The following is a 21,631-nucleotide window of genomic DNA, read 5'->3' as shown; positions in this document are numbered from 1 at the left end:
TGTGCTAAAAAGAGCCCTTGGCAGTGAAATGAGAGGGTGCATGCCTTGTTCTTGCTCCTGAAGCCACGCAGATGCCTGCATCCCTTGGGGTGCTTTGAGGGGTCCCTGGGACCCCCAGGGTGGGGGACGTGGACTCTCAGATGGAAAGGCGTCATCTTGAATCATTGCCCCCAAATCTGCATTGGTCAGTAAGGTTTACTGATTATGGCTCGGAGCTCGGGGGTGGGTTGGCAGACGGCAGGGGGAGGCTGTCAGGCAGCACAGCTTCCGGGGACTCTCGCCGCCCAGAGTCCCCACGCCCGTCACGTCAGTCAGCTCCCGCGGGGCAGAGCTCAGCCTCAGAGCGTGTGCAGGAAACTGGCCTCAGAAACGCTCGTGGTATCTTTTCTATAACCAGACTCAGGATCCATTTTCCACCTGGGACTTCGCTGGGGGAAATGGGAAGGTTCTGGCGCGCTGGTGGTTTCCGAGAACTCTGGCAGCTTTGAAGGCTCAGCGTGTGATGGCAATTTGTCTTTCTGCTGGCTCCCCATTTGCCTGTCTGATAACAGAGCTCCTCACTGTGACGTGGAGTGAGAGGCTGGGACCGGCTTCCAGACGCTCCAGCCTCGTGGGTGCTGCCGTCTTCAGAGCTCTGTGAACTGGAACAATAGGTCATGCTTGCTGTAATTATTTTCTCGTCTATATCTCGCTCCCTTTCCCTAAAGAAACCATTCGCTGGGTTAGTTTGGGAAAGGCATTATGTTTAATCATCATTTGCCTGGAGTTTAAAAAAAAAAAGCTATACACATTGAGCATTAAAGTAACAGCTGACTTTAAGGTCAGTTAAAGTTTCTGAACTGTAGCTGTTTCACACAGAGCGGTTATGTTGTCTAATCTCCTTGTGCTTTGGTCACGAATTAAAGAATATTTAGTGGAATATTTCACATGGGTCTGAATTGGTGTTTCTGGCATGGAGTTAAGTGTTCAATATTTAAATGATGGTTATCAGCGTGGTGTACTGCAGAGCATTGAAAGACCAGTCTCAATGGAGATTAGACAAGAATAGATAAGTAAAGAAACAGATAAATAAGCTAGTTTTTGAAGAGAAATCCATGTTTACACTCAACTGTGGCTTTGTGTGGGCATCTTGGTGGAGGCAGGATGTTTGATTCTGAGACCTGTGCATTTTCAAGGCAGGTGGTTGGACGTGCTCAAAAAAGGATTAAAAATTCTAGCCTGCCCGGCCTCTGGCCAAGTGTCACGGGCCCTGAAGGTGGTGGACTCTTGTGGGTGTGACGCACGCTTGGAGGCCCCGAGGCCGACGGGAGAACAGTCACAGTGACGGCAGGAGCACGACCAACACTCACACCCGCCCTGACCACGTCTCGCCCCCGTGGGCTCCAGTGATATCCAGGAGGCCCTCGGGGCACAGCGCCAAAGGCAGGGGCACCCACACTTGCGCTCTGATTCCTGGATACGGCTACCTGTTCTCTTACCCTTCGAAGATCCGTGTGTGGCCCTTGGGGGATAATCCATATATATTTGCTCTGAGTGTGTCACACTTAAGTTCCTGGGCGATGAAATAAAACAGTAGATTGACGTGAACAGATTAGCATTTTAAAATGGGAGCATGTGTGTGTCATAACAGGAGTTTCTGGGACAAAGGGTAAATCTTCACATGCCTGTCTATAAGAGGAAAAGGTATAAATCATCAGACAGCTTAGATCGGGGGGGCCAACTTTTAATACGAAGGGCCAGGTGGTAAATACCTTAGTATTAGCAGGTCCTGTCATCTCACCACTGTTGTGAGAAAGGAGCCAGGATGACGAGTCAGAAAGAGCTCGGGGCCGTGTCCCAATAAAACTTTATTCACAAAGTTGGTGGCAGGTGGCTCTGGCCCTCAGGCCAGGATTTTACTGACCTCTCAGTTCAGTTCAGTTCAGTCACTGAGTCATGTCCGACTCTTTGCGACCCCATGAACCGCAGCACGCCAGGCCTCCCTGTCCATCACCAACTCCCGGAGTTCACCCAAACCCGTGTCCATTGAGTCAGTGATGCCATCCGACCATCTCATCCTCTGTCGTTCCCTTCTCCTCCTGCCCTCAATATTTCCCAGCATCAAGGTCTTTTCAAATGAGTCACATCTCCGCATCAGGTGGCGAAAGTATTGGAGTTTCAGCTTCAACATCAGTCCTTCCAATGAACACCCAGGACTGATCTCCTTTAGAATGGACTGGTTGGGTCTCCTTGCAGTCCAAGAGACTCTCAAGAATCTTCTCCAACACCACAGTTCAAAAGCATCAGTTCTTTGGTGCTCAGCTTTCTTTATAGTCCAACTCTCACATCCATACATGACTCCTGGAGAAACCATAGCCTTGACTAGACGGACCTTTCTTGGCAAAGTAATGTCTCTGCTTTTAAATATGCTATCTAGGTTGGTTATAACTTCCTTCCAAGGAGTAAGTGTCTTTTAATTTCATGGCTGCAGTCACCATCTGCAGTGATTTTGGAGCCCCCCAAAATAAAGTCTCTCACTGTTTCCACTGTTTCCCCACCTATTTGCCGTGAAGTGATGGGACTGGATGCCATGATCTTAGTTTTCTCAATGTTGAGCTTTAAGGTAACTTTTTCACTCTCGTCTTTCACTTTCATCAAGAGGCTCTTTAGTCCCTCTTCACTTTCTGCCATAAGGGTGGTGTCATCTGCATATGTGAGGCTATTGATATTTCTCCGGGCAATCTTGATTCTAGCTTGTGCTTCCTCCAGCCCAGCATTTCTCATGATGTACTCTGCATATAAGTTAAATAAGCAGGGTGACAACATACAGCCTTTTCCTATTTGGAATCTTTTGCAATTTGGAAAATTGTCCAAATTGTCCTATTTGGAACCAGTCTGTTGTTTTTCTTTTCCTATTTGGAACCAGTCTGTTGTTCCATGTCCAGTTCTAACTGTTGCTTCCTGACCTGCATATAGGTTTCTCAAAAGGCAGTTCAGGTGGTCTGGTATCCCCATCTCTTTCCAGAATTTTCCACAGTTTATTATGATCCACACAGTTAAAGGCTTTGGCATAGTCAATATAGCAAAAATAGATGTTTTTCTGGAACTCTCTTGTTTTTTCTATGATCCAGCAGATGTTGGCATTTTGATCTCTGGTTCCTCTGCCTTTTCTAAAACCAGCTTATAGAATGTGGTCCACTGGAGAAGGGAATGGCAAACCACTTCAGTATTCTTGCCTTGAGAACCCATGAACAGTATGAAAAGGCAAAATGATAGGATACTAAAAGAGGAACTCCCCAGGTCAGTAGGTGCCCAATATGCTACTAGAGATCAGTGGAGAATTAACTCCAGAAAGAATGAAGGGATGGAGCCAAAGCAAAAACAACACCCAGTTGTGGATGTGACTGGTGATAGAAGCAAGGTCTGATGCTGTAAAGAGCAATATCGCACAGGAACCTGGAATGTCAGGTCCATGAATCAAGGCAAATTGGACGTGGTCAAACAGGAGATGGCAAGAGTGAATGTTAACATTCTAGGAATCAGCGAACTAAAATGGACTGGAATGGGTGAATTTAACTCAGATGACCATTATATCTACTACTGTGGGCAGGAATCCCTTAGAAGAAATGGAGTAGCCATCATGGTCAACAAAAGAATCCGAAATGCAGTACTTGGATGCAGTCTCAAAAACGACAGAACGATCTCTGTTCGTTTCCAAGGCAAACCATTCAGTATCACGGTAACCCAAGCCTACTGGCCTCTAGTAAACATCTAGATAAGAGCTCCTGAATGGTTGCTGTTGCATGTGGGAAAGAGGGTATAACTCTGACTCTCTCCTCAAATTTTACTACTTGCAAACTCACCCAGTAGAGACTGCAGGGATGACGCTCCATAGACAAGCGCTTGGCTGGCGTGTGAGCCCGGGAGTCAGGGTGGAGCCTACCCGGAGTCTGCAAGAAGGCGGAAGAGCAGCTGTCACGCCTGCCGCAGGCGGGGCAGGCCCACGAAACCCGTGGGGTTTAGAGGGGACAACACTTTCTAGTGATTTCGTCCCTTTATCAACTGGCTTGCCAAGAAACGTCCTGAAATCATCCTGAAAATCATGTAGGTACAAAGTCAAGTGAAAACAAGCACTGGACCTGTGGCCCCCTCTGTACACACACGGGCTTGCGTGTGTCAAGCCTCACAGCAGGAGAGCTATTGTGTGATGTAACCAGTGACGCCCCTGTGGCTCCGCGGCACTGTGTACCGGGCCGGGCTACGGGGCAGGCAACACTGCACAGGTTGGTGAAATTTGTGTTTCCAAATACTCTGTAACTCCAAATATATAGTGTTCTCGTCATTCAGTTGCTAAGTCAAGCCGAATCTTTGCAGCCCCATGGACTACAGTACGCCAGGCTTCCCCATCCTTCACTATCTCCCAGAGTTTGCTCAAACTCATGTCCCTTGAGCTGGTGATGCCGTCCAAATACACGCTGTTGTTGTTTAATCGCTAAGTCACGTCCAGCTCTTTGCCAACTACGTAGACTATCACCCAGGAGAAGGCAGTGGCGCCCCACTCAGCACCCCACTCGGCACCCCACTGGGCACCCCACCCAGTGCTCCTGCCTGGAGAATCCCATGGACGGGGGAACCTGGTGGGCTGCAGTCCATGGGGTCGCTGAGGGTCGGACATGACTGAGCGACTTCTCTTTCACTTTTCACTTTCATGCATTGGAGAAGGAAATGGCAACCCACTCCAGTGTTCTTGCCTGGAGAATCCCAGGGACGGGGGAGCCTGGTGGGCTGCCGTCTATGGGGTCGCACAGAGTCAGACACGACTGAAGTGACTTAGCAGCAGCAGCAGCAGACTATAACCCACTAGGCTCCTCCGTCCATGGGATTCTCCAGGCAAGAATACTGGAGTGGGTTGCCATTTCCTTCTCCAGGGGATATTCCCAACCCAGGGGTCAAACCTGCATCTGTGAATTGGCAGACGGAGTCTTCACCACTGAGCCACCGTGGAAGCATGTATATATTTACATGTTGTGTCCCAACATTCTTGTAAGAAAGGTATATATATTTACTGGGGGTCAGAGGTGGAAGGAATATTTAATTTTCACTTTATGCCATTATTTTCCACTGAGTTTCCTGGAGTGTGTGTTACTGTGTTAAATGTGATTCGAGGCGTTCAGTCCTATGCAGCACCTTAGGCCTTTTCCGTGAAACACCACACTGCCTGGGGCCTTCCTTAATGCCATCTTTTCTTTGCTTGGCCCCACCCCTCCTGCAAAGCTGATGTCCATAAATCTGCAGATGCTAACCCTGCTGCCTGGAGCCCATGTGTTTTCTGGAGTGTTTCTGAGCCTGTGTTTCCTACAGGTACCAGTGAAGGGAATGTATTTAACCCACATTTAAAGCCAATACATGCCAATTTTTTCAGCATTTTATTTACTTTTGGCTGTTATGTGTCTTTGTTGCTGCGCCACTTTCTCTAGCTGTGGCGAGTGGGGGCTACTCCCTCATCCCCAGCGCCAGCCCCTCGCTGCAGCGGGGTCTCCTGTCACGGAGCCCCGGCTCCAGAGGGCGGGCTCGGTGGCTGCAGCCTGTGGGCCCAGCTGCCCCTCAGCCTGTGGGCTCTTCCCAGGCCGGGGGTCAAACCTGTGTCGCCTGCGTCGACAGGCAGATTCTTAACCACTGGAGCATGAGAGGAGTCCCTTGTTTGGTTGGTTTTTTAAATTATAAAAAAAGTTAAATAAATTACTACAAGCACCATCCATACACATAACTGTGCATTTCTGTAACATTTTTGACTCAGCTGCTCCGTACAAACAGTAGAATTAGGGAATTCTGCCGCATATCTGTTCACATTTAACCCTTTAATGGTAAGGGGGCACATATACCCCCCAAAACACACCACACACTGTGGAAAGAGCTGTAAGAGGGGTGTGCAGAAAGTGATAAAGTCTAACTCACCCTAAAAATGGGAGAAGCTCAGTGCTCCTGGGGAGGCCGTGTGGATTCCTGGAGAATTCACACACACTTTGCAGACAGACGTGGGTGTCATAGACGATGCTCCAGCTTCTGCAAAGACCGAGGGGTCTGAGGGTGGGGCAGGAGGGGGCGTGGCCGCCGTGAGTCGGGGGCGTGGCCGCCGTGAGTCGGGGGCGTGGCTGCCGTGAGTCGGGGGCGTGGCCGCCGTGAGTCGGGGGTGAGCTCTGCGGTGATGAGGAAACCTGGGCGAGTCTAAACACGGCCGCCAGGAGGGCACCTGTCCTCGACAAGACGGTGAGAAGGACCGCGGTTCAGAGGTCCACGCGGTAGGCCGAGGTCTCCCCCAGGGCAAGGCTGCTTGGGAAGAGGCGGGGACAGTGGCCGTGGAGGGAGGCAGGACGGTGTGTAAGTCCGGGTGAGACGCAGACAGCATCGCACGGGACGTAAGGGACAGAACAGCCCGGACTTGAAAGCAGGAAGAAATGACACCCTCAGTCTTCCGGAATCTCAGTATTTCCATCCGTAAAAAGGCTGGATGTCTTCTGCTTCGTCATCTGTTGAGGATGGCCTGAAACCACGCCCTTGACACCCAGGGCTGAGCGCCTTGGGCCCCGCTCACCCTCCTTCATTGTGATTATTATTCATAAAGAACCGAGACGCACTCGCTTCGCCATCAAAGATAAGGCAGAAGTAATCTGACTTACATCTGTGTTGTGCTTTCTGCTCTTCCAATCAAAGTGCCTTCTCTTGCCATGCAGCTGTGTAAAAATGAAGAAGCGCTCCACGAACTGATGCAGACAGATTTCAAGGATATTTTGTTAAAGAAGAAAGCAAAATGCCGAAGAGAAGCAGAAGTCTGAACTGCACGTCTCTTTGCTATATTTGCATAGAAACTTCTGGATGGCGGACAGGAAGCCAGTAGAAGTGTCTCTGTCGTCACCGTGCAGAGCAGGCAGAATCCAGGGGGGTCTCCATTGTTTGTACTCATTCGTTTATTCATGTTTTACTTATTTTGAGCCACACAAATATAAAGGAAGGAAGGGAAGAAGGGCCAGGAAGGGGTGGTGGAGGAGAGCAAGGAGGGGGAAGGGAGGAGACGGATGGGAGAGGGGAGGTGAGTGAGGAAGGGCAGGACCCAGCCCAGCAGCCTGTGCGATGCCGGGGACATGCGCTCAGCACCTCTAAGCAACCGCATGTCTCCCGTGATCCTACACTCCACGCGCCCCTCTCCCTAAAATCCTCTAACTAAAAGTTTGTTTTACAAAGTATGAAACAGGAAGCTATGTCACTGCTTGTCCACTTATTCAGTAATAAAATTATAATTTCAAGGTCAGCTTTCAAAATGATTCAAGTGTTTTCTAAAATAACATTCAGGAGATAGCTATGTAATGACAAAAATTGGAAAAATATAGCAACATACTCTTTAGAGATTCTTTAGAGTATAAAAAGAAGGTGATTTTATATCTTAGCTTCATTTTTTAATACGGCAAAAGAGCTACGGAAAATATATGGGAGTAATGAGGGCTGTGAATGTGGCATGCACGTTTTCTGAAGTGATTGAAACAATAGTAACTTTCTTTTTTGTTAAAATTACTATTGGGTTGTGTAGAATAATTTTTTGCTCCCTTAGAAAATGAATATTGGAGGTTTAGGCCTGAGTAAGTGTGACCCCTACAATCCACTTTCAAAAGGTTCAGGAGAAAAAAAAAAAAAAGGTTCAGGAGGACGTGTGAATGTGTGTCTGTGTGTGAGAGAGAGCACATGTGTGTGTGCATCTGCTTAGGCCTGTGTGTGTGTGTGTGTCTGTGCAGGCCTTGGTGTGTGTATGTATCCGTGTGGGCTTATGTGTGTGTGTGTATGTGTAGGCCTGCGTGTGCATGTATCTGTGCAGGCCTGTGTGTATGTATATGTGTGTAGACCTGTGTGTGTCTATGTAAGCCTGTGTGTGTGTGTATCTGTGTAGGCCTGCGTATGTGTATGTGTATCTGTGTGGGCCTCTATATGTGTCTGTGTAGGCCTGTGTGTGTATCTGTGCAGGCCTGTGTGTGCATGTGTGTCTGTGTAGGCCTGTGTTTATCTGTGTAGGCGTGTGTGTGTGTGTGTGTAGGCCTCTGTGTGTATCTGTGTAGGCCTGTATATGTGTCTGTGTAGGCCTGTGTTTGTCTCTGTAGGCATGTGTGTGTTTGTGTGTGTGTGTGTGTGTAGGCCTGTGTGTGTGTGTGTGTATCTGTATAGCCCTGTGTGTGTATATCTGTGTAGGCCTGCATATGTGTGTATGTATCTGTGTAGGCCTGTGTGTGTGTGTGTGTGTGTGTGTGTGTGTGTGTGTAGGCCTGTATATGTGCCTGTGTAGGCCTGTGTTTGTCTCTGTAGGCATGTGTGTGTGTGTGTGTGTGACTGTGTAGGCCTGTGTTTATCTGTGTAGGCCTCTGTGTGTGTGTGTCCATGTAGGAGTGTGTGTGTGTGTGTAGGCCTGTGTGTCTGTGTGTCTGTGTAGGCCTGTGTACGCATGCGTGTGTGTGCATGTGTGACTCGCACGCACCAGTACTAGGCAGTGGGCGTGACATGGCCCATGGAGGCACGAGGGAACTTGGCCGCATCCGTTTTGCTCGAGCGTTCATTTCTCCTGTGCTGTGCTGAGAGCGGAGCTGGGCAGCCCTTTACTACTTGAGTGAGGATGAGCTCTGGGTGTGGTGTTCTGGGCCGGCTCCCAAGCCGCCTAGGGGAGCTGGTCCCTGTCCAACAGAGCTTCATCCTGGGGCCACCCGACTGGCCGTGACCCCCGCCCACTGGGGGACTTTCCAGGCCAAAGCCCGTGCCTGTCACAGAGCTGCCAGTGAACTCCGAGTCCGAGGCTCCTTCCTCCCTCGGGCACTGCGTCTTCTTGTGTGGTGTCTGACTAAGGGAAATAACCGGACCTGCATCCTCAGTGTGATAATGTGTATTCGTGGGACTGCAGTTGGAAAGGCCCACGACGACACAGGAAGTTCCTCTTTGTGAGAAGCAGTGTGTGTGCTCTCGTGAAAATTCCGTCTATCATCCATAAATAGTTTATCTCTGTCTTTCACATGCTCTGGAGTTCTAGGCAAAATGTCAAAGCTGTGTGAACCCCGTCTTTAATTCATTCTCACACAGAAAGCAGAAGAGACTGTTAGTGTCTGAGCGCCCCGGGCACTCATGGCGCGGTCGAGCTGGGTCTCCATCCCAGGAGCGTGAACAGAGCAGGGAGCCCGGCCTCCCCGGGGACAGACGTGGGGTCGCGGTGAGCGTGGGCCCCGCTGCTGCCCTGAAGCCCTTGCACTGGTTCCCTGGCACATGGGCCGCTGCAGCCACGGGGGGCGCAGAAAGAGGCACAAACAGCCCCAGAAGTGATGGCCTGAGCAGTTTATTCAAAGGATCTAAAAACCAAATGGAAGGAAGGAAGGAAGGAAGGAAGGGGGAGGAGGACAATAAAGATCAAAATACAGACCGAATTCTGTAAGAAACAGCCAACTAAACCATTTACCTGAATGGCCTTCAACACTCAATGTTATTGCATCATTCTTGTAAAGTAAAACAAACATCCTAATTAGCCAAATTTATCAAGAAGTGCTGGATTGTGGTCTCTGTTCTTTGTCCAGGGCTCCCCTAGGTGTAAAGAACCCACCTGCCGATGCAGGAGATACAGGAGATGCAGCTTTGATCCCTGGGTTGGAAAGAGCCCCTGGAGAAGGATATGCAACCCACTCCAGTATTCTTGCCTGGAAAAGTCCATGGACAGAGAAGCCTGGCAGGCTCCAGTCCATGGGGTTGCGAAAGTAGGACACACCTGAGTGAGTGAGCACACACACACATTCTTTGTTTTCAGTATCTGTAAGAAAATTATATTTATATGAAATATAGGTTTATATCTCTAAATTACAAAAATAGGTGCTATGCTGTAGAAATATGCTGAGATTATATTTGCTGCATTAAATGTTAGCCCACCTATGAAAATCTGTGAGGGGAAAAAAGCGTCTCTCCATGAGCAAGATAAGCTACAGTGTTGCTTTTTCCGCTGATACTGTGAAATCCAGGCCAGGCACCTTGTCTTCTTGGCTGGACTCCTCCACTGAGCCCTGGACAGGCCCAGCCGCAGGGTGGTGGCCGGGATGCCACAGTCAGCGTGTTTGTTTGCATTGCTTGGTGTTTTGCTTTTCACGACGACAAGGAGATGATATAAATTCTATTTCAGTTGTAAATCTTTAAGATGCTGTTTCAGAAATTTCCCACTAATGATTTGCTCTTACAAAAAATGCAAATAAGTGTAGCTGGGGCAAGTGGGAGGGTGGTCAGGAAGCCCTCCGCCCCCAGGAGCCGGGAGAGGCTGCAGATCAGATCACCCTGAGCATCTGTCACAGTAGAAAGAGGAGGTGCCGCCAGAGCGGACCTGGGTGTGTGCAGCTCACTAGCGTCTGAGTCAGTCGGGATGGCCCGGCTGCTTAACGAGGGACCCTGGAATGAACTCAGGAAGTGTAACGTGTACAAGCGTGCTTCCTGCTCTAACGTGTGCAAGTGTATTTCCTGCTCACACCACGGCCCTGCTGCAGCTGGGGAGCCTTGTCCTTCCTCCAGCAGCTCTGCCATCTGAGCTCACGGCTCTAGAACACGGCAGGAGGAGGTCAGTGGGGAGCTGAGAAGTACAGGGTGTGTGGGGCCGGAGAACCTCCCATCTCTCGGAAATGAGGTTCCAGACCCAGTCCTGCCTGGAGGGGAGCTGGTGAGCCCAGACCCCCTGACAGGGACCCCGGCCCCAGACCCATGTCCTCCTGGAACAAGTCGGCAGGGCTGAGTCACCTGGACCGCCGTGCGTCTAGACCACGGTGCATCTGTACAGACCCCCGGGGCATACGGACACACGCGTCCCACGGCCCCCTTCCTGGTTCCACTCTGTCCCCGTAAGGTCACGGGTGCCATCTGGCCCACAGGCCTGCCTCCCAGGGAGGACGTGGACTCGGCTCTGAAGGTCATTTCTGTTCCCCTCAGATGCGCTCAGGCTGATTCGCCCCTTAAACACCGTCTGTGAACTTGGAACTTGCTCAACGCGGGTTCGTCCTGGGGATAGACCATCACGAGAGTGTCTGTTTCTGAAACAGCAGGCCTGGCCCTAGCCTCGAGCTTTTCAGGGCAGCTCCAGGACCGCCTACCTGAGCATCACCTGGGGTGATTGTTTTCTCCATAAATTTGTGATCACCATCTGTGACCTATTATATCAGTGAGGGCCCGAGTGTGAACTTTTTCAATGAATACCCCCCAGATTCTTACTGCGTCAATGAAGGCTGTTTGTCCTCACCACGGCCGCTCCTCAAGCTGGTGAACCCCTGGCTCCCCACGCCCCCTTCTGCACCGTGACCCCTGGAGGCTGGCTGCCCACCTCCACCCTCTTCATGCCCGCGGGCCTCGTGGGCCTGGTTCTTCTTCTTTCCTTAAATCTCATTACCTGTGATCTGCGACCTGGCAAATATAATTACTTGTCCTCTCTTTAACATTTTCTAAAATCTTTTTATTATGGGTAATTCAAAGAGTAGCCAAACTCACTTTTTCTACACCCCACCAGCCTTGCCTCCCAGACGTAGGTTACTTTTGAAGCAAATACACATGTTGTGTGTAATTTTATCTAGAGATACAGCAGTATAAATTGCTAAAATATGAAAGTTCTTTTTTATAAAAGCATAACCACCTACCAAACCTTAAAAAAAAAAAAAAAAAGGCTTCATTATCATCAACTATTCAGGCAGGACTCAGAGTTCCAAGACTGTCTCACAAGCTTCTTTGTGGAGTTTGAGTCACACTTGCGCTCAGGGCCTCTTGCCGGGTGACTGCAGCACCTCCTCTGCCCACACGGGCGCCCCCCTCTCCTCCTCCCATGTAACCGCAGCAGCGAAGCTGCCCGCTCGGCCTGCAGAGGGCCCGCCAGCTGGACTGGCCGATGTTGTCTCTGGGTGTCACTTGCTGTATTCCTCTGGCCTCTGCACCTCTGCAAACGGCTGGATCGGAGGCGGCGTGAGGCTCAGCTGTGACTCGTGTGTCCCTGCTTCATCAGAAGGAGAGGGAAGCCCGTGAGGCCTGCTGTCCCCGCCTGCATTGCTACGCTTGCGTGGGGGTCACGCGTCACCAGCCTATCCATCTGTTAGAAAGTCCCCCGCCGACCCTTTCGGTTGGTGATGTTCATTACTGCCCCCAGAGCTTCTTCAGGTTACAGAGCGCCCTCCCCCACTTACCCTCACTGATTTGCTGGAGCACTTGCAAAAGGAGATGCTCCCTCCTCTGCTGTGGGCCTCCTTTTCTGTAAGAAAACACAATAAATCCTTCTGCCCCTTGACCCCTTTCCCAAATAGTCACATCCCTTCTCTTTCCATGAGGACTGTAAACTCTAAGTGGGAAGGCATTTATTTGAGAAAAAGTTGGTATCTCAGGAAGTTTTCCTAGTTCTTGTTAAGCTTGCATCGTCTGACTTTTGTACACGTTTATACTGACGAGGACAAAAAGGGTGGGCCCATCACAAGCCTTATGTGCTGTGTGGTTGGCACGTACATTGTCTCATTAAAACCCCTCCACAGCCATGAGGGTGACGCTCCGATTCTTTCTGTCTGCAGTGAGGAATCCAAGGTGTGAAGTGAGTGGGTGGGGTCTTGTCCACGGTTGTCCACCTGTGAAGTTGGAGCCCCAGTTCTGAGAGCTGGTCCAGCTCCGAGCATGGCAGACTGTGAACTCATGAGCGTCTTCCTGCATGTCTGTGGGGCGAGGGGAGGACAAGGAGGCACTGCCCAGAAGGATGTTTAAGGAAAAGCCACTCCCAGCCATTCCCTGAAGGGAGTGCAGGGGGTTAAGGGGGTAGCGTCTGGGGTTTAGGGTCATCTGGGTGGTTAACTGGGCTGGAGGCTGCTGGGGGCTCCAAGTCCAGAAGTTGCTCCTGGCTTCTCCATCCCACAGGTATACTTGTTTACACAACAGAAGGTCGGGGGCCCCACAGATTTGTGCAGGGGACACATGCCCACCTGCTGAAGCATGGCGTTAAGTGTTGGCTTTGTTGGCAAGCGGGCATGGGTGTGTGCAGGAGGGGAGCTGGCCCGAACACAGGCAGCACCTTCGTCCCTACTTCCAGAACACCTGAGACCTGGAAGGGAAGCTCAGGCCACACACACGCACCTGCTGTGCAGGTAATTTCAGGGTGTTTCCAGCCCTTCAGGAGGACATCCCCCACCACCTCTTCATGCACACCTGTGACCCTAGTGAGAGCAGTCATGTTGTATGGGGTCTGCTCAGTCTTGGTGCCAAGCGTGCAGAAGAGTCCCGAACCCTGGACTGTTGAAGCTGCTTGGAGCCGGCAGTCACCCTGGGACTCCAGCCTCAGCTCCAGCCCCCTCGCTGTGCCCGTAGTTCAGGTGAATGGCCGCTCCATCGGCACCATGCTGGTCCCGCTGGCTTCCCCGGGTGTTTCCCAGGCCTGAGATGCTGGCTCGGCCTGACTCTGGGACACAGGTCCCAGGAGCATCTGCTGGCCCTGCCCTGGCCGTTCACTACAGCCGTCTGTCCTTATTAACTTGAGAAACAAGCCGGAGGACTCCTTTCATGCTCTTAGAAGTTCTTTCAGACGTTAGATTACACTTCTTCCACAATTATAGAGTGAAAGTCACTCAGTTGCGTCCAACCCTTTGCCACCCCATGGACTATATATTCCATGGAATTCTCCAGGCCAGAATACTGGAGTGGGTAGCTATTCCTTTCTCCAGGGGATCTTCCCAACCTAGGGATCGAACCCAGGTCTCTGGCATTGCAGGCAGATGCTTTGCCAGCTGAGCCACCAGGGAATCTCCCACGATTAAGGCCATTTATCTCCCTGCCACCAGTCCCAGGGCTGCAGTGAGCAACAGAACAGCCTGTAGGTTAGGGTGCAGACTCCAAACACTCTGTCCCCTGACTCCCAGGGAACAGATGCTCTGGCTCCACCTGTCACAGGAAGACCGGGAGATGGCTCACTGCCATTGCTGCCTGTGGCTCCATGTCGATGTTTATGAGTGGTTTCAAGCATGTGCACACGTGTGTGTACGCTGCGTGTGAGCCAGTGTGCCTGTGCGTTCATGTGCACGTGTTATGTAAGGACAGAGAGAGGGGGCAGGGAAAGCAGAGCCCTAAGTGAGAACGGAGCCCCGTACACTCATCCAAATTCAGCTGGAGTCAGCACAGCGACGGAGGCTGGCTGGGCTTCGGCTCTGGCTCGCGTGTGAGGGGGACCGGGTTCTCACCGGGCCTGTGGGTTTTGTGGGGAGGAGCCCAGGGGTGGCCGCCTGGAACACACACGTTCCCGGTGAGGCGACTCCCTGCTTCACGGCTCCCTGTGCACCTGCCAAGTCTTCCTTGCAGATCTTCTCCCAGGAAACGAGGACGGGAATCAGAAGCTTTCTTACTTAAATCTGCCTGCAAGAGCCAAGGCGTATTTAAGATTCATCTCACTTGACAACACTCCAAAACCCACTGGCAGGGCTCCGGTGTGATCTGGGCGTGCCGTTCACTGCTTTGGCTCACAGGACAGATGTGATGCAGGAGAATAGAGCTTTAGGGACCGAAACCACCTCAATGCAGCCTTGAGAGCTGCCAGCCCACCCAGACGGTGAATACAATCTTCTCGAGGTCACTGGAGAGAGAGGACTGGGACCCAGAACAAGGACCCAGGTGTAAAGTCCCTTTCAGGGCTCAGTGTGTAACTCACATCTGAAGTCTTTGAGATTCTGAAGATCTGCACAGCGGTTCCTTTGTCTGCTTTGGTTAAGGTTTATGGAAATAAGACCCAATCTAGTCCTAAGAGAGGCCCTGACTACTGTTGACAAATCTCAAAGACTAGCCAGTGTGATAACAAGCTCAGCATGAAAACACATTTCTATAGCAACAGACATTTTCTCTTAAATTAAATGAAAGCAAAAGCAAAGCATCCTATCCTATAAGAAAAGCATATAAAATTATAAGAAGGAAAACCATGGCATTTTTGCTTTCTTGGAATAGTCATGAAATGTGTATGGTCTTCTCAATTTCCATCTGGTGTCTTTTCTCATATGTCCAATGCATATGTCATCCGAACTTCTCATGAGTTCTGACTTTGTCAATAAAAAACATATTAAAAATGGTGTTCTTTGTGAAAATCATAGTAAAATTGAATGTATGAATGTGAGAGTTGGGCAATAAAGAAGGCTGAAGAATTGATGCTTTAACTGTGGTGCTAGAGAAGACTCTGAGAGTTCTTTGGATAGCAAGGAGACCAAGCCAGTCAATCCTAAAAGAAATCAACCCTGGATATTCATTGGAAGGACTGATGCTGAAGCCAAAGCTTCAATACCTTGGCCACCTGATGTGAAGAGCCAACTCATTGGAAAAGACCCTGATGCTGGGAAGATTGAGGGCAGGAGGAGAAGGAGGTGACAGAGAATGAGACGGTTAGATGGCATCACTGACTCAATGGACATGGGTTTGAGCAAGCTCTGGGAGTTAGTGATGGACAGGGAGGCCTGGTGTGCTGCAGTCCATGGGGTTGCAAAGAGTTGGACACAACTTAGAGGCTAAAAACCAACAGCAATGATTAAATCAATATTAATTACAACTTACTCTCACTACCTGCCATTTCCCTTAAAAGTGACAGGAAACTCTTCAGAATGACAAGATAATTTCATTAAATGCTTGTCTTATAGAAGTCTAGTCCATGGGCATATTAAGTTTGCTTAATTACTTGATAAAATGATAGGCTAATTGATATATTCTTATTAACCAAGTTATGAATAATGATAATAATGCTTCCTATCTATCTATATCTATATATATATATATATATATCACTTTTCCTTTTAAAAGTGCTCTCACTACACTACATAATTTCATCATAGAGTTTTAAGAGCCGATGTAAAACCTAAAAAACAAAACTGATAATTACTCTTACAATTTTAGACAGTGCATTCACTATCAGGATTATTTTTTTTTATTTTATAAAAATGTCTTCAAATTCCATGTTTCTGAATGACTGAGTAGCTATAATATCTAATTGGAGCAGTTACTTAATCAGCATTTTAGCAGAACACATATTTTGCCAAACCATTTTACCATGATCAAAATTCTGTGGTCCAAGATGGACTTGATAGAAATGAGCAGCAAAGAAAAACAGTTTTGTTTTCACTAGAAATCCTGACAAAGTTCAGTTAGAACATGCTTTCTTTTCCTCGTCTCCCCCAAGATCCTCCGACTGGCCTCCTGTCTCAACAGGGAACACTGCAGCATCTTAGTCCCCACCAGGACCATCCGCTCTGCCTCGAATGGAGTCTCTCACGTGCCGTCAGGCTGCCCCAGGGCCCAGAAGCCGGCTCTGACCCCAGAGTCCCCTCCTCTGCCCTGACCTTTGCAAAGTGAAAGCAGACGTCAGAGGTTGAAAACCAGCCTCATGCTCTTTGGGAGGGATCAGAACACTTTAACGGCTCCAGTGAATCAAAATAAACTGCAATAAATCCCAATCTACATTTAATTTTTAAATTAGACATTTTTCACACTTGCTCATGAGAATTGAATAGTATGACATTTTTGAAAACATTTTACATGAAAACATGTAATTCTCAGTCAATTTGCATGTGCTTATATAGATATTTGGGAGTAGACTCCTTTTGTTCTGGTCAAAGCATGATTCCTTTCTTGGGGTGCTCTGGAAAACCAGAAGACCACCTTTTCAGGAAACCAGATTTCTGCTTGGTGAATACGTGCTTTGTGCTACCTTGATGTTTGAGGATCCAGGTGGTAGCCACCCTGACCTTGAGATGAATAATTTCTGCCACCTCCCCCTGCCTGTTAGCTGCTGAGAACATGCTTTTCCTTCCAGGTTGCAATTGAAAACACAGAGGCCCAGAGATACATGCAGGCCTTATACAATCAAATAGATGTCCTGAATCCATGAGCTATAATTCAGAAATTATAGCTGAATTATAACTCAGAAATATCCTCTTAGGAGAGCTTTCCAGCCTCCTCATTCTGAATTTTAAAAATCATATTTACAGGTTTTATGTGCAGTTTAGAAATCCATTTTGTGCCAAGGAGCAACATATTTGAAATAACAATATTTTTAAATCTATCTGTCTATCTGTCTTCTCTGCTCCAGATACCTGTTAAGTGAGTTGATGTTTATTCTCACTTGATCACTTTTGAGGGCCTAGAGATATTACCACCTCCCTTTGATCACTATTGAGGGTCTAGAGATGGTACCATCTCCCTTTCATGGATAACAAAGTGAAGCTTCAAAGAATGAAGTCGCATAGGTAGTAAGTGACGGAACAAGGTTTTGAACAACCAGATGCCCGAGACCAGCATCCACTGTCAGAAGTGAGAAATGACACTGACGGAAAACAAAGCTGTACAAAGTTGACATCCGAAGTGGAAAGTCAAGTAGTCTGGGACCTTTGTGAGCAGAGAAAGTGGGTCCAGACAGCTCCACGAGGTGCCAGCACAGGACAGGGGAGATGCCGTGGGTCACCGACGGAGGCTTATCCATGGTCCAGTGCACAGTATTTGCTGAGTAAGAAGGCTTAGAAACTGAAGACAGTATATTGCCCTGGAAAGATCAAGGGTTTTGGCGTCAGACAGTCTGGGTCCAAATCCTGGCCTGGGACGGATGGCGGCAGGCAAGTGTGGTTTCATGATAACACGGGCTGACCTTAGGGAGCCTTCTTTGTTTGTGGGCCCTCAGGAAGTGGTGGGTTATCTATAGACAGAGAAAGTGTTTATTGGAATATAATTGCTTTTCACTGTTGCGTTAGTTTCTGCTGTATCACTTTGTGAATTAGCCACCTGTATTATCTCACACTGCTTATCTTAAACATAGGACTCCAGAAGCACCGTTGGGTCCTATCTAAGTGTTCTGAAGGACAGAGACTGTAGCCTTGTGGACAATAAGTCCATTCATTTTAGCATCCAACACTGACACTGAGCCACTTCCAGGAGGAAAGTGACCTTCCTTGGGTACTTTTGACATGGGAGATTATAATGCAGATGAACTTTTATTATTTTACCAATTATAAAAATCCAACCCAATACTCTCTGAAGAAAGTCATCCTAAGCAGAGACCTTTGAGCCTGACTATAGCATTTCATCCTTTAGGTGATCAATCGATGCCTCGTTAATTTCCAGTGCCAGAGTGTATCACTTGTAATTTCCTAAGCTATCGAGCTAGTAAATCTTAATTAATGTAAGTATTATTTAGGCAGAGTGGCTCAGCCAACAGGTGGTGAGTGGGTCTCAAGCCCCGGGGTAAGGAACAGCACTCTGGAAGGCTTCTTCCTCCATCACAGTTTAAGTAAAATTAAGCCCTTCCAGTATAAACGCACACGTAGGAAGCAAAGCATGGTCCTCGCACCGTGATGTCTGCTAAGCTGCGATGCCTCCACTCAAAGTTATAAAACTGAACGTGGACAGTCGAGAAGTACTCCAGACCCTCCTAGGCTGCACCCCCTTCACAGCCAATCCCAGGCCCTCTCCCCTTCTGCTCTGCCCCCCTCCCCGCTCCCCCTCTCACCCACGTGCTCCCGCCCACAGGATCCCTTTCCTCAGCCCTCAGGTTCATCTGCGTGTTCTCCTATGGGCCCCTCCTCCCACCTGGTCACCACCTGGCCCCCCGGAGCCGGCGCACAGTGGGTCCACATTGCTTTCTCCTTCAAACCTCTTCAAAAGGTGGTTTCAGCTCTTCATTTTGCCTTCAGTCTTCCACGGACTTCCTGAACCTCCTCCAGCTTCAGCCGAACTCATTAATGTCACTGAATTCTGACTTCCGAATCCAATTTACATATTTTAAATCCATCTTGATGGGCCTCCCATCAAAGTGCAGGCAACACCACTGGTCACGTTTTAGGCGAGATTTCCTGTGCACCCTCCCTCCCTCTCTCTTCCTTCCCTCCCTCCCTTCTTTCCTTCCTTCCTCTTCCCCCCTCTCCCATTTCCTTACTTCCTATGGGCACATTTCTCACGTTGGAAGCTTGTTTGTGTATTTTGCATCTTTGAATAAAAATAAGACTGAAACTGTTAAACCACTCGGATAATATAGGGAATTCCAGGTGTTGGAATGAAACAGATATTTGGATGTTATTAATGTTCAAAACAAATGAGCATTATCTAGGATGTAATTCCTAAGAAAAAATTCACTTGTAACAAAGCTGGGGGCAGGGAGGGGGAGGGGGGGCGGTTCTGAGGCTTTTTTGGAAAAAAAGCCAAAGTCACCAGGTCAGAGAAAGAGAGGGCTCGCGACTTCACCTCCAAGCTGCGCTTTCTAAGTTAAATATTGACTTCAGTTCAGTTCAGTCGCTCAGTTGTGTTCAACTCTGCAACCCCATGGACTGTTGCCCATCAGGCTTCCCTGTCCATCACCAACTCCCGGAGCTTGCTCAAACTCATGTCCATCGAGTTAGTGATGCCATCCAACCATCTCATCCTCTGTCGTCCCCTTCTCCTCCTGCCTTCAATCTTTCCCAGCATCAGGGTCTTTTCCAAAGAGTCAGTTCTTCACATCAGGTGGCCAAAGTATTGGAGCTTCAGCTTCAGCATCAGTCCTTCCAATGAATATTCAGGACTGAATTTCTTTAGGATAGACTGGTTTGAGGTCCTTGCAGTCCAAGGGACTCTCAAGAGTCTTCTGCAAGGTTAGGTAAGTAAACATTGACTTACTTTCCTGCATTACCAAGTGTATGCAGTGGATGGACACCGAAAATCTGAATTAGATTTCAGTTACTAGTGTTAAGAATGGCTCCATTTGCTTTAGTTTTAAAATATGTCCAAAAGTTGAGCTGAAACCTAAGTTACCAGCAGTGTGACAGGTTGGCTCATCTTTTATCTGAAGGTCTCCTCTGCTTCCTGGAGGGATGACCCAGGCCCGAAGCAGGGAGCCCTCAGGGACTCCTCACAGCCCAGCCTCGCATCTTCCTAGGGATAACTGAGGCCTCAGACCTTGGCTCCCCGCTCACCCCCTCAGTCTCAGCCTCCCCTACGGGGAGGGCGGGTGGAGGGCCATGGGGTGGGAAGGGAAAGCAGGTGGCAGACGTGAACTCCGGTTATTGCAAGAAGTGGACGGTGCAGAGGCTGAGGTGAAGACGGTGGGCAGCTGGGCTGGGCTGGGTAGTGGAGGCCTGGGTGTGCACTGGGAGCACCGTGAACCCGCGGTGACCTTAGAGATAGTGGGCGCAGGTGAGCCGCACTGCAGACATGCACACGGGGTCTGCAGCATGGCGGGGCTCAAGTCTCAGCCCCTCACCCGCAGCTCAGCGTCCTGCCAGACTGACCACGTGCTCTCCTGCTCCCTGCGGGGCTGCTGAAGGCGGACGAGCTGCACAGAACCACTCACTGGGCAGACGCAGGGTCGGGTGACGGGGGTACCTGTCAGACCGGCGGGGGCTCTGAGGGGCTCGGGGTTCGGCCTGTCCCAGCCGCTCGGCTCCGGCACCTCGGGCACTGGCATCCACCACACGCTCAGCAGTGTGAAGACACGTGGGCCTCAGCAGTGACGTCCTCGCAGGGCTATGTGTGTCCGAGCGGAGCCTCCTATCTGTGAGAACGGCTTCCTCACGCCCACTTCACCCCAGCGGCATCGCAGGGGCAACTCTGTGTGCTTTTTATACGATAATAACTTGCTCCTCTCGAGGATATAATCAGGGAACAATCACTTGTTTCGGGGAAGGGGTGAAAGAGCAGGAGGGAGGCAGGGAGGAAAGAACGAGAAAGGCAGGTAGGGGAAACATGCAGGGTACAAAGCCCAGGGAGGTTGTCTGTGGACCCAAGTCCCCCCCCCCCCCGGTCACTGGGCCAAGGGACACATCAGATCCCAGCAGCAGAGCGAGGCCGGTTCCAGCTGCTGGAACTGACTGGACCGAGGAGGGGACAGGGCAGTCTGGGCAGTCTGTGAATGACGGGGACACCATCTGTTTTTCCTTGAATGACCCGGGTGCCACCAGGAAGCCACCCAGGGGAGCACTGACCCTTCGGTGGTCCACCTGGGGTGTGACCTTGGGACACGATCTCTGATGCTGGCACGTCCTCTCGGGTTTCCAGCGACCAGGGCATCGCAGAGGACAGACGGGGAGGCAGGCAGCCCTGCCCTCTCTCCAGCTCTCCTGGGCCCTGCCTGCTCCGGCGGTCTCGTTTGGGAGCCACGTGAATCACAGCTGTACTCAGGCTTCTTCTTTGTGCCTGTAGTGGAGACATCATTGTCACACATTTCTGCCACTCTGCTCGATTTTCTAGTAACTTACTCGGGACCGCGAGGCCCTGCAGAGTGTGGGAGGTGGACTCTGTGTCCCCTCAGGTCAGAGGGGAGCTCTCCCCTCAGTGGCCCCTCACAGCTGCTTTTGACCGATTCTCTATCTGGCTCTTAAAATAACAGATCCAGCTGGGGTTTGAAGTTTGTGATGTCTGTGTTTCTTTCTTGAGGGGGAAGTGAAAAGCAGAGTTGTTAAAATTCAAAGCTGGACCGGCTGCTGGTGGCCAGAGGGCAGCAGATGGGCCCGTGTCTCAAGCGGCAGCGATGCGCTGTCTGGTGAGGGGTCCCAGGTGGCCGGAGCAGCCACCATGGCCCCAGCGGTCCCGCTGTGATGCCGGCATCCAGCGGCCACCGTTTCCGCTCTCGGAAGAGTCAGCAGCCTGTCTGCAGGCTGTCAGC

Source organism: Bos mutus, chromosome 8 (assembly GCF_027580195.1).
Source record: "Bos mutus isolate GX-2022 chromosome 8, NWIPB_WYAK_1.1, whole genome shotgun sequence".
Classification (NCBI taxonomy): domain Eukaryota; kingdom Metazoa; phylum Chordata; class Mammalia; order Artiodactyla; family Bovidae; genus Bos; species Bos mutus.
Note: the sequence above shows the minus strand (reverse complement) of the source record.